General features: G+C 37.9%; 2 non-coding genes across 2 annotated transcripts; one reads left to right on the top strand and one right to left on the bottom strand.

Moving 5' to 3' along the window:
• The first annotated feature begins 509 nt into the window (after window positions 1-509).
• trnae-cuc (transfer RNA glutamic acid (anticodon CUC)) lies at window positions 510-581 on the top strand. Its single transcript has one exon. It is a non-coding gene; the product is annotated as a tRNA-Glu (tRNA).
• Window positions 582-2,598: 2,017 nt separating this feature from the next.
• Window positions 2,599-2,710, bottom strand: LOC116674540 (U5 spliceosomal RNA). Its single transcript, XR_004328125.1, has one exon. It is a non-coding gene; the product is annotated as a U5 spliceosomal RNA (small nuclear RNA).
• Between the last annotated feature and the right edge of the window lie 1,516 nt (window positions 2,711-4,226).

Genomic DNA, 4,226 nt, shown 5'->3' with positions numbered 1-4,226 from the left:
CTAGAACCCCAACACTTTTAAAGAGTACCATTTCCTTTAAATCAGACCCCCGACAGCGGATGTATCCTTTTGTCATCATTGATGGGTCATAAACATTTCATCTGCCTCTATCTCAATTCAATAAAACAATTCTTTTCCTTTATTCAAACAGTAACTAAACCCCTGACCCCTGATTTTTTTACCTGAAAACCAATGTATGTGAGTGTTGAGTAAAGTTATTGTTGGATTCAGGTCCAAATTTTGACATTTTAGCGCAATGCAAAGGTGCATAAGAGAATTTTTTTCTACTTACCTGGAGCGATGCAGAGCAGGGGTGGCCAACTAGTCAAGGAACAGCAAGAGACTTGGTATTTAAGAATACAAACTGACTATGTGACAGATGTGTAATCTGTCATGTCCTGCCTTCTGAAGCTCTAGCCAGGCGCCATTCCTCGCCTAAAACAACATGAGTCATTCCAGTAAGTGAAAAGGAAACTCACATCTACAAAGATAAAGTTGATAGATGTGACTCCCTGATGGTCTAGTGGCTAGGATTCGGCGTTCTCACCGCCGCGGCCCGGGTTCAATTCCCGGTCAGGGAATGGTCAGGACTTGACACACTGTAAAAAAAGAATCTGTAACTTTACATTTTCCTGTTAACTTTATAGATTTTTTCTGTATTCTTTAAATACAGAAAAACACCAATAAAATAAATTACAAAAATAAACTGTAAATTTAAGGGACAACTAGCAGGGGTGAAACCACCTGTGGAATGGAACATGGATGTGTAGAGATGGGCTTTCAAACAATGCACCATTTGACATTTTGACATGTCACAATGGGAAAAGAAAAGGTATAAATAAAAATGAATTATGGCTCAACTCAATTTACATTTTTACAGTAGACATAAGGCATTACAAAGTCAAGAGACTAGGTGCTCATAGTGAAGGGCAGATGAAGCTTTGGTGAAGCACTGAACCACTTAGAGGAATTGGTTTGAAAATGGGTTCATTACTAGAAGCTTCAGTAACAGGGACCTCGCCTGGTGAAGGGCCAAGGCTGCATCCAAATGATCCCGACAAGATAGTGGACAGGAGGCTTTAGACTCACGTGTACTTACAATGGGATAGCATTCTCTTTAAATAAAGATTGATGGATTTGTGTATTGTATAATTGGGTATTAGGTAAAGAGTGCTTGGGGAAACAGAGGATGTGCTGGGGAAATTTGGCACAAGTTGGGTGTGCTTGTGTAACTATGGCCGGGGGGTATGTGGGACAGGGACCACTCATCAATTTTTATTAAGGAACATTATTTTTTCCACATTATTGGACTGGAAAACTCTGACTGTTTGTGCATATGCAACAAACAAGAGTTCGGAGTATTCGGCCTTCTTGGAGACCTTAAATGGAGTCCTGTATGGGGCTCCAGTAGGGGACTCCATAGTTCTGCTGGGGGACTTCAACGCACACATGGGCAATGATGGAGATACTTGGAGAGGCGTGATTGGGAGGAACGGCCTCCCTGATCTGAACCAGAGTGGTTGTCTGTTGTTGGACTTCTGTGCTAGTCATGGACTGTTCATAACAAACACCATGTTTAAACATAGGGTGCTCACAAGTGTACGTGGTATCAGAGCAGAGAAATCATCCCAGCTGTGTACAGTAAGGATGGGATGTTGTTGTCCTCAACTGAGGAGGTAATAGGGCGAGGAACTTGAGGAACTCCTAAATCTAGCTGACACACCCTCTGTGGTAGAGGCAGAGCTGGAGGATGATGGGGGATTGTCGTAAATTTCCCTGGTGGAGGTCGCTGAGGTAACCCTAACCTCTTTAAGTAACATTGTCCACCATGGACAAGACAAATATTTCAAGATTGTAGTTAATCAGAAATTGTAGTTAATTAAATAGCTCATCATGTTTATTCACACTAATTTAATAATACAATAATTAATCATTAATAATAATTAAATAAGAGGAACAATGAGCAGGACATGGCTCCCCTTTTTCATTCGTTGCGTCTCTGCCTGTCAGAGATTTTTTTTCTTCTAATTTATTTAATCTATTTCATCCGTAAAACACAGTCCCCCCCCCCCGCCTCTGATCAACCCATATCTATTGCATGCTTAAAATAACATACCGGTTAAAGCCCCGCCCATTTAAAGACAACCCGACCCACTTCCGGATTAAATCCTGTCCACTTCCGGGTTAGGCCCTGCACGATCCAAGCACAGATACAGATGCAGATACAGATACAGATAATGCTGTACTTGCTCATCCCTAACAGGTACTTTAAGATCAGAGGGTAAGATCTTTAATCTTCCGAGGTATGATCCCATCCAGAACCGTGCCATAGCTGCAGTTTTATTATTTCTGGATGGGGCCGTGGCTGCTGTTATGTGTATAGCTGTAAATCTGCTCCCTAAAAACAATAACAGGTCCGGAACTCCTTTCCCTCCTTTCTCCTTTGCCTTCTTCATCACTCTTCTTTGCACTCGTTCCCACTTGGACCTCCACAGGAATTAAAAGATGGCTCGTTCCAGGTCCAAAATATTTTTTCTGGGTGGGATAAAAACAAAGCTGATGAGTAAAAGCAAAGGTAAGCAAAAGCAAGTACAAAAGGCTCGGCCAAACAGCAAAGCCCACCAAAAATAGTTTCAACTCATCGGCGTTCCCCTCCAAGGCAGTCTTTAGTAAAAAGCAAAAGACTTGTTATAAAGAGAAACCAGAGTGAGTACAGCCGTCTGCTCGACAGCAGCAGAAAACCCTAGTGGACCCAGTCCAAACCATCACGATAAACCTCACTGGGTGTCCAAACTAAACACAATGCCCTCACAATGCCCTTTTTTTAAAACACCAGCCAATCACAAGTATTACATGTGAATCATCATTGTGTGAGTAATCAGGAAGCTCACATAAAAGATAGTTGCAAGGTCTACCAAATGTTTAACTTTACAACCCGTAAGCTGTTGGAACCTTGGTTGCCACCTTTGGTCCAAATGTGAATTACCAATTTTCCAGCCCCTGAGCCTGCGTAGCAGAGCAGAGTGGCGCAGCGGAAGCGTGCTGGGCCCATAACCCAGAGGTTGATGGATCGAAGCCATCCTCTGCTAATTGCTATGTTTTGTATAAGCATCAAGTATGTTACCAGACTGATGATGTTTAAGCATCTGTTGCTGCAAGTGTCTGAAGTGAAATGTCTCCACCTGCTTAAGAGTAAACCTAATGGCATAATTATATTATAATTATAATTGAACTATTATAATTATTATTTATACGTCTCCTGGACATTTAATTAATTAAAGCTTTTCTGAGCCTTTTGAAATTTCTGTGAGTTTTTCCCATATTTGTAAAGTTGTTTTTTTGACATTTTTGTAATTTTTTTTTTTTCATTTGTTCACATTTTGGTCACTTTAATTAACATTTTCCTTTTTTTTTTACATTTGTCACACACACAAGTTCTTTATCAGTTACTTTATCGAGTCAAAATTTAAAATGAAATCCGTTTTTATCAACGTCATGGTCGTCTTTTTTGACCCTTTTGTGTCTTTCCCCCGATGTTCTTGTCACTTTTTTAAAAACTTTTTGACTTTCTTTTTACATTTGACACAAGTTCTTTTATCAGTTGTTTTTTCTCCAATGCAGCGTGCTGGTTATAACGTACATGTATATATGTATTATATATAAAACATATATACATGTACATATGTATTAGATATATACATGTACACATGTATTATATATAGTACATATATACATGTACATATGTATTAGATATATACATGTACACATGTATTATATATATATATACATGTACACATGTATTATATATAGTACATATATACATGTACATATGTATTAGATATATACATGTATACATGTATTATATATAGTACATATATACATGTACATATGTATTAGATATATACATGTACACATGTATTATGTATATATATACATGTACATATGTATTAAATAGACATGTACATATGTTTTATATATATACATATGTACATGTACATATATAATACATTTGTAGATGTAAATATAATACATATGTACTAGTATATAAATAATACATATGTATTCTCACTGAAATATAAAATCTTTTTATATCTTTTCTAGAGAGAAAAACTAGTTCTTAGTTATCTAAAAATGTATAATCACAAAAGAGCCAAAAACAACTCAACTGCATTAAAATCAAAGAAAAACATCCGTTGATTACACCGTGAGGACAGACGCATCTTCTA

Source organism: Etheostoma spectabile, unplaced genomic scaffold, assembly GCF_008692095.1.
Source record: "Etheostoma spectabile isolate EspeVRDwgs_2016 unplaced genomic scaffold, UIUC_Espe_1.0 scaffold00000662, whole genome shotgun sequence".
NCBI lineage: Eukaryota > Metazoa > Chordata > Actinopteri > Perciformes > Percidae > Etheostoma > Etheostoma spectabile.
This window is presented reverse-complemented; position numbering and strand designations above follow the sequence as displayed.